This window comes from Hypomesus transpacificus, chromosome 2, assembly GCF_021917145.1.
Source record: "Hypomesus transpacificus isolate Combined female chromosome 2, fHypTra1, whole genome shotgun sequence".
Taxonomy (NCBI): domain Eukaryota; kingdom Metazoa; phylum Chordata; class Actinopteri; order Osmeriformes; family Osmeridae; genus Hypomesus; species Hypomesus transpacificus.
This window is the reverse complement of record NC_061061.1, coordinates 5,435,438-5,444,643: the sequence shown is the minus strand read 5'-3', so window position 1 is coordinate 5,444,643 and position 9,206 is coordinate 5,435,438.

The following is a 9,206-nucleotide window of genomic DNA, read 5'->3' as shown; positions in this document are numbered from 1 at the left end:
TGGTTGGAATGGGAGACATGAAACTTGGTGACATTGATGAGGGGACTGGCCCCAAAGAGTATGCCAAATTTTACAACTTCTGACCATACGGATCTAGGGGCTGCCATAGACTCCCATGGCAGAAGAAGATGTATAATAATAATAATACGTAGAAACCCTTAAGGTGGCTTCGCCGCTTTGCGGCTTGGCCACCAAAAATATCTTCTGGGGGAACATGCCCCCAGACCCCCCTAGTTTTGCTGGGTCACAGGAAAAATTAAAGGTTTTATCTAGGGGCTTAGCTCCCCCAAAAGTGGGAACCTAGATTCGCCCCTGAGTATAAGAGAGAGATCGATTTTTCTATTGCTACATGGGTCAGGGTACAAAAACATTCCTGACTCTACATGGTCACAGTGACAGTAAAAATCTTAGAAAGATGTGCAAAGCCAAACGCAAGACAACAGCAAAAAGAGCATTGAGACCAGTTTGGTGTTTTTTCTATAAGAACACAGATTTCAGCACTCTGAGGGCCCAGATAAGATATATCGAACTAAACAGAGAAAAGACTTGTAATCACAATATAGCTGGCAGGCCAAAGGTAAGAAAGTCGATTAAGGGTCTTTGTTCAGGCAGCCATGTTCACAAAAGGATCACAGATGTCAAAGACAATCCCTTCAACTCCAACCCCTCCTCATCTCCCCATTCTCCAATCCTATCCTCCATCCAGTGTGCGAAATACGGAGGGAGCCGGGGGGGCTCGACCCCACCAATTACCCATGAGCCCCCCTGAAAGCCTCAAAAGCAAGATTTGAAGAGGGTCTACATTTTTTTCAAAATAAATTAATATCGTCACTAATGGTCACTAAAATGTTTTTAATCTCACCATGTCCAGTTTTCAGAATTCAAAACATTTACTCTTACAATTTTTTGGGGCCAAGCGGAGCCAGCCAGTCCTGTGTACATATAGTTAGCCATGTGCGCCAAACCGAAACGTTGAGAAGTCAAGGGCTAGCAAGCGAAAGCAGAGTGTATCATTCACACACTTTGGGTTCACATCCAAAAAGTGGCACTCTGAGATGAAGAAGAGGCACCGAATGACAATGCTGTTGCAGCTAGCACAGTGGGCCCAGGGCCAGGTTAAGGACATCTGGGGCCCGGGGCAGAAGCCTCCCGAGGCCCCCCCCCCACCACACAAAATATTTTTATATATATATGTATATTGTTACTATGATTTTTATCAATATATATTAGAGAGAGAGGGATTGGTAATTAAATTATGACAGACAAAAATATCAGTATGTGATACATTGTAATCAGTGGCGGCTGCTGGTCTTTCAAAGAAGGGAAGCTCATTTTCGGCCTACATCCTAAAATAGTTTTATTTATTTGGCTAGTTCACTGGCTAGTTCACCCCTACGACAAGCCTAGCCTACTGAATGAATTAATGAATGAACGAACGATCTAACATAACAACATTAATCAAGGAGGAAATGTGGAAATTAGGTTAAACTGAAACAAGGACCGTGGTGTATAATTGTATGAAATGTATGATGCATATTAGTTAGCAATTTCGCCAAGCAAATACCATGAAATAGGTTGCTGCAGTTTGTCTTTCAACTACAGTTGCAAAATCCGCGATGGGACTGAGCTTGAATAGCTTCGGTGACTTTTTGTAATACAAAATTACTGTCAATCAAAAGGAGATTCAGTCTTTCGACAGACCCTCCAATCATCACGCGGAAGCCCAGCGTCCAGGCCAGCCCACTCATCCATTCACCCCCAGAGTGAGTAGGGGGTACCTGCAGAGCCGGAGACCCGGAGAGCCGGAGAAATGCAGTTTCAGGACCGCAGTTTCTAGGACCCTCGTTTTATCTGACAGCCCCACGTAGCGAATGGAATAAACATGGACCGGAATAAGATAATATTTTCCTGCAGTAGTAAATATTGTAGGATTACGGCTCAGAACAAGATGGACTAGAATCAGAGTGTAAGTAGCTAATGTGAATCGCGTATGGTTATGTATAAAACAATTCTGGTGTCTTGAATTGGACAACGTTAGCTAGTTAACTTCAACTTTGCTGTCGAAATCATTTTTGATTAGCTAGAGCTAACATTCAGTAGTTATATTCGGTGGCCCTGAAGTGCAAATGACACCCCCTAATATGAGTACATCCCCCAAATGAAAATACTCCCCCCCAATACGAGTCAACTCCCCCCAAATCGGATGACTTGTTCACCTCCCCCCAATACAAAAACGTGCTCCCCCGCCAATACGAGTCAACTCCCCCCAAATCGGATGACTTGTTCACCTCCCCCCAATACAAAAACGCGCTCCCCCAAATGGAAAACGACATTACATTAACTCAAAAACACATTACATTTACTCTGAACGGAAAGGGTAGGTACTACACTTTAGCGCTGATTTGATGCAGTAGGACTGACAAGAAATAAGAAATTGATTGACAGAATGCAATAGCCTGACAGAGTTACGTGCACCAGGACATTTATTTGGGTATCGAAGCATGTAGCATAGGCTATGTATGCAAAAGCATAAATTGCAGTGTTAAACGTAAACATCGATAGCCAAACAACTAGTCCACGTAACTCTGTCATTATCATGAAATTAATCGTTTTGGTTTGAAGGAAAGAGGAAACATTAATGTTTACAATTCAGATTCATTCCACTACTCTTTACTGTAATCAGGGTCATTCCTATGAAATAATCTTAGATCTGCTGTTAACGTTTCACAATATAAGTAGCCTATGCGCACGCTAAAAACGCAGTTGAAGGAATCAGGACTTTTCAGAAGAAAAAACTAATAGTCCACTACAGAAGAATGAAATGCCACAATGACAGAGTAACGTGGACCAGGATAGTTGTTTGGCTATCGATTTTTACATTTAACTCGAAATACTTTTGCCTAAGAAGCCTACTATTTGCTACATTCTTCGATAGCCAAACAAATGTTCTACTCATATTAGGGGGTGTCATTTGCACTTCAGGGCCACCGTAGTTATAGCACTAGCTTGCTAACTCTACACACATAGCTCTAGCTTTAAAAAACGAACTGTAAATTGTTACTCTGTTTATTTGTTTTGATGTAACAGTAGCGCGACGTACAGTAGCTTATGTAAATCAAGTATTGTTCAACATATTTAAGTTAACTAAACGTTCAAAACAATTCTGGTACAATGATCTGTTCACTTATGATAAATTTATGAAATATGAACTTTTAGACTATTTGTTTTATTTTATTGAAACCATAGTGCGATTTTGGCAAGCCCAAAGGTGTCTCTTAATAAAGCCAGCAAAAAAATGATAGGTTAAAAGCAAGAGGATTCGATCTGTCAGCTAAACGAAATCTGCAGCCTACTGTCTTAAAAATGAACCATATAATTTGTATATGCCATCATATAGGCTATGGCCTGAGTATGCTGAGGAATCTGTCCCTGCAGGATGCAGAAAAGGTCTTCATCTCTGGACCAGTTTATCATCAGAGGTAATTAGAGAATGTACATTTTCTGCACAATGCCATACAACTTTATAATCTAATATTAATACCTTTATTATCAACCACTTAAGTAATGCTAATTAATGTTCACTGCTTATTTAGGGTAATGTTTTTAATTTACATTTACATATTTAGCAGACGCTCTTATCCAGAGCGACTTACAGTAAGTACAGGGACAGTCCCCGGAGACAAGTAGGGTGAAGTGCCTTGCCCAAGGACACAACGTCATTTGGCTCCGAATGAAGAACTAGCGTCCTTCAGATTACTAGCCTGATTCCCTAACCGCTCAGCCACCCGACTCCCTATTGTTTGTACTATTTCAGTGAAGTGGAGGAGTTTGATAGGGGGATATCGAAACAATTGCGCACTGAAGGGAGATCATTCAACAAGTAAGTAGTGCTCTTACCGACATCACAATATGGAGTTTGAATATTGAAAGGTCAGGAAAATTCAATTATCCATAATGTTTTTTAGGGTTCCTCCGTCAGGAGGACCCTATTGTAATTGTTGGTATTATTATTATTATTATTATTATTATTATTATTAGGTTCCTTCGGTAGGAGGGAACCTATTGTTATTGTTGGTATTCTGTCATGATTGTTATTGTTGGTATTCTTATTAGGTTCCTACGGTAGGAGGGAACCTATTGTTATTGTTGGTATTCTTATTCTTATTCTTATTTTTCTTCTCCTTGCGCCCCAATATCTCAAAAAGTCCCTTGTCATACATTTTCTAATTTGGCACATTGATACTACATCCAAGTGGGTACCCCCACACCAAATATGGGCCACATCGGACCATAGGAGGCGCCACAGGCCACGCCCAAAAGTCAAATTTTCAAAGTGATTGCATTTCCACCCCATTGCTCTAATTCTAATGAAACTTGGTGTGCATGCCTCATTTTTCATGAGAAACAAAAAAGCCTCAAGAACCCATAAGGTCCGCCATGATGGATTTTCCTGTACAGTGATAATTTTGGAAAACATTCTAAATTCCTCTGCTCTTGAACCAAAGGTCTTATTGACTTGAAATTTGGTACAGATATGTATCATTGAAGTATTAAGAAATGTTACTTAGGGCAATTGAATCAAGTACAAAATGGCTGAAAGGGGTGTATTTATGTAAATGTCCTCATTGCCTCAATATGTTTGTGTCACTAAATCAACTAAATTTTGAAGGATGGTTCAAACCTAATAGGCTTTAAGGTGACATGCCTTTGAAGTACCATGCAAAGTTTTACCTTGATATGTCAAAATATGACTGAATCACAGGTGTTTGAACTTAGACCAAATCTGATAATGCTCGCCATTGGAGACAGCTTTTTTGATTATCCAGTTATTGAACTTTGTGGATTCCATGCCTGGGAATGGTTCAATTGGCTGAGATGTTGTGCTGGTACGCAAAGGGTTGTAGGTTCAAAACTAGTCAGAGGCATAGTTTTTTATTTTTTATTCTGACAAAACGGTGTCTAGTCTTCCGATAAATCCTCCGGTTGTAAAACATAGCAATGTGTGTTTATTTGAGCCCATCACAACACTCCAATCATCTGTTAAGCGAGACTGTGTAGACCACTGCAAAACAAGCCAGGTTCACCACAGAAGCTAGCTACTGGAGGTCAGATGGCTGAGCCGTTAGGGAGTCAGGCTATTAATCAGAAGGTTGTTGGTTCGATTCCCGCCTGTGCCAAATGACGTTGTGTCCTTGGGCAAGGCACTTCATCCTACTTGCCTCGGGGAGAATATCCCTGTACTTACTGTAAGTCGCTCTGGATAAGAGCTTCTGCTAAAATGACTAAATGTACTTGTAGTCTACGCATGGTAGAGATAACGCTAATGGTTATCTCTAATGAAGAAAATTGATTGTTCAGGTGGATCCCTTGTCTGTTGCACAAATTCATTTCAGTAACCTAAGCCAGGACACATCCCCACTGATGCTAGGCATGATTTGAAATTCCCTTCAATGACAAGTTATGGCACTCCAAACAACCTTTTATAAAAACTAAAAGTAAGTTATTCTTTACAGCAGCAACCCAGTCATCCTGTTGTCCCATTTTATAGGAAATTTATAAGCAGTTTCATCTTTGGCTGAATCTAACAACGCTTACCACAGGAGAGCTGAAACTGGTGACCTGTAAAGTATAAGGTAGTAGGTTGGAATCCAGCCATTATCTTTTGGCCTATCATCATTTTGATTATCTGTTTAGTTCAATAGGATGACATCATTCTGAAATACCATGCACAATTTCATGCAATTTCACCTTGAAATGTCAACCGTTTCTTAACCTTTGTCCCAAAGCTGACCAAAGCTAATACTCTGCCCTTTCTATTCATGCAATCTCAACAGTTGGTGTGCAGCAGAGAGGATAGAGAGACTGACTTGTAACCTTATGCTCATGAGTTCAAATCCCCATTCAGCCTGTTGTTGGCCAAACATGAAGTAGTTTTGCTCTTTTGTTGTCCAACTCTAGATCTTCTAAAGTGTACATGTTTATAATATTTTGCAGAGGAACCTGCATCGCTGCTTGCAGCTATATTTATTATTATTTTTCTTCTCCTTACGCCCCAATATCTCAAAAAGTCCCTTGTCATAAATTTTCTAATTTGGCACATTGATACTACATCTAAGTGGGTACCCCCACACCAAATATGGGCCACATCGGACCATAGGAGGCGCCACAGGCCACGCCCAAAAGTCCAATTTTCAAAGTGATTGCATTTCCACCCCATTGCTCTAATTCTAATGAAACTTGGTGTGCATGCCTCATTTTTCATGAGGAACAAAAAAGCCTCAAGAACTCATAAGGTCCGCCATGATGGATTTTCCTGTACAGTGATAATTTGGGAAAACATTCAAAATTCCTCTTCTCTTGAACCAAAGGTCTAATTGACTTGATATTTGGTACATATATGTATCATTGACGTGTTTAAAAATGTTACTTAAAGCAATTGAATCAAGTACAAAATGGCTGAAATGGGTGTATTTATGTAAATGTCCACATTGCCTCAATATGTTTGCGTCACTAAAACAAATGTAATCTTGAAGGATGGTTCAAACCTAATAGGCTTTAAGGTGACATGCCTTTGAAGTACCATGCAAAGTTTCACCTTGATATGTCAAAATATGACTGAATTACAGCTGTTTGAAATTGGACCAAATCTGACAATGCTCGCCATTGGAGAAACAGCTTTTTTGATTATCTTTATTGAACTTTGTGTATTCCATGCCTGGGAATGGCTCAATTGGCTGAGATGTTGTGCTGGTAAGCAAAGGGTTGTAGGTTCAAAACCAATCAGAGGCATAGTTTTTTATTTTTTATTCTGACAAAACGGTTTCTAGTCTTCAGATAAAATGTTTAGTCAAACAGGACGACATCATTCTGAAATACCCTGCACAAATTCATGCAATTTCACCTTGAAATGTCAAACTTTTCTTAACCTTTGTCCCAAAGCTGACAAAAAACTAATACTCATATCACGCAGTCGGAGCACAGCCAGATAATCAGCGTCAGCACCCTTGGGTACCCAATATGCAGTGCGGCATGTCCAAAAATGCAAAGACTTGTGGAAAATAGTTTGGTTACAACAGCCTTGCGAGGGATTTCACTTGTTGTGTTTGTTCATTTAGATGTTTGTAATGTTATTGTTGGTTAGTTAATATAATCTTGTTGGTCACCCTGATTGTGTATGTTGTATAGTTCAATGGGACTAGAGAGTCGGCTGCTAAACCGCTACAGGTTCTTCTTGCAAGAAGCCGAATATGAACGCTGTCTTAGCCCAGTTGACCACATGGTTTCAATTAGTTGTGCATTGAGAGAGTCTGGAAACGATGGTGGCCGAATATGAAGTTGTTTTGCTCTCTTGGTGTCAAAAGTCTCGATCTTCTGCAGTGTATATATTTATAATATTATGCGATTTTGCGGAGGAACCCGCATCGCTGCTTGCAGCTATATTTATTATTATTCTTGTAATTTATCTCATGAACACATTCGTAAAAAGTTTTGAAATTTGGCATATTGATACAACATGCCACAACTACAGCCCAAACACAGACTGGCCCACATCAGACCATAGGGGGCGCCACAGGCCACGCCCAAATGTCTACTTTTCAGAGTGATTGCATTTCCACCCCATTGCTCCAATTCTTCTGAAACTTGGTGTGCATGCCTAATTTTTCATGAGGAACAAAAAAGCCTCCAGGACCCATAAGGTCAGCCATGATGGATTTTCCTGTACAGTGATAATTTGGGAAAATCTTCAAAATAGATCTCCTCCTACAAAAAAGGTCTAATTGACTTGAATTTTTTTACAGATATGTATCATTGACATATTAAAAAACGGTACTTAAGACAGTTGAATAAAATACAAAATGTCTGAAAGGGGTGTATTTATGTAAATGACCACATTGCCTCAATAAGTTTGTGTCACTAAATCGAATGTAATTTTGAATGATGGTTTTTCAAACCCAATAGGCTTTAAGATGACACCATCCTGAAGTACCCTGCAAAGTTTCACCTTGATATGTAAAAATATGACTGAATTACAGCTGTTTGAGCTTGGACCAAATCTGACAATGCTTGCCATCGGAGAAACATCTTATTTTATTATCCAGTTGATGACTGAACATGGCAGATTCCAGATCTGGCAATGGCTCAATTGGCTGAGATGTTGTGCTGATAAACAAAGGGTTGTAGGTTCGAAACCAGTCAGAGGAATCTTTTAATTTTTTTGGACAGAACGGTTTCTAGTGTTCCGGTCAATCCTCCGGTTGTAAAACATAGCAATGGGTGTGAACCCATAACAACACTCCGATCATCTGTTAGGCGAGACTGTGTAAACCACTGCAAAACAAGCCAGGTTTACAACAGTAGCTAGCTACTTGGAGTCTACGTATGGTAGTGTCAGATTTACAAACGAATTCGCTCGAATGAAGTTTATTGATCATCAAACATCTCTCTGAAGTACCATAAACAATTTCACCTTGGTATGTCAAAATATGATTGAATTAGAGCTGTTTCAACCTTGGCTGAATCTAACAACGCGTACCACAGGAGAAACAGATTACTTTTTTGTACAGTAACTGAACGTGACAATATTCAACACTGAGAATAGCTCAACGAGCTGGAAGGGTGATCTGAAAAATATAAGGTTGTAAGTTCGAATCCAGCCACACTGTTCGAATCTGTCTTAAATTTGAAAATTTGTTTAGTTAAACAGGATGACATTGTTCTGAAGCACCATGCACAATTTCACCTTGATATGTCAAAAGATTATTGAATTACAGCTGTTTAAACTTTGGCCAAATCGAACAAACCACGCTACAGGAGAAACGGCTTTCTTTTTTTATACAGAAATTGACCAGAATTTCCCAGTCCTGCGGGTAGCTCAATGGTTTGAAACGTTAACCTGCAAAGCGCAAGGTCACAGGTTTGCATCCAGTCTTTTGGCCTGTCATAATTTTGATTACTTGTTTAGTTAAACAGGCAGACATTCTTCTGAAATACCATGCGCAATTTCATGCAATTTCACCTTGAAATGTCAACCGTTTCTTAACCTTTGTCCCAAAGCTGACCAAACACTAATACTCATATCATGCAGTCGGCACCCTTGGGTACCCAGCATGCAGTGCGGCATGTCAAAAAACGCAAAGACTTGTGGAAAATAGTTTTGTTACAAAAGCCGTGCGAGGGATTTCAGTTGTTGTGTTCGTTCAGTTGGA